The sequence below is a fragment of the Natator depressus genome, chromosome 21, assembly GCF_965152275.1.
Source record: "Natator depressus isolate rNatDep1 chromosome 21, rNatDep2.hap1, whole genome shotgun sequence".
NCBI classification, from domain to species: domain Eukaryota; kingdom Metazoa; phylum Chordata; order Testudines; family Cheloniidae; genus Natator; species Natator depressus.
The window spans coordinates 17,934,520-17,934,748 of NC_134254.1; positions in this window are offsets into that span (position 1 = coordinate 17,934,520).

Genomic DNA, 229 nt, shown 5'->3' on the forward strand with positions numbered 1-229 from the left:
GGGCTCCGGGCAGGCCGAGGGGCCGCGCAGCGCCGGGCCCCGCCCCCTCGCGCCGTCCCCAGCGCACTGCGGGGACCCTGTGAGCAGCGCCGCCCCCGGCCCCTTGGCGGGAGCCGAGCTCAGGCCCGCCTGGCACGAGCGGCCCAGCGGCTGGCTGCCCGGGCTCCAATTCCGGCTCGCTGGCCAATGGCGGCCAGTCGCGCTCCGGGAAGGCGAGGCGTGGCGCCGG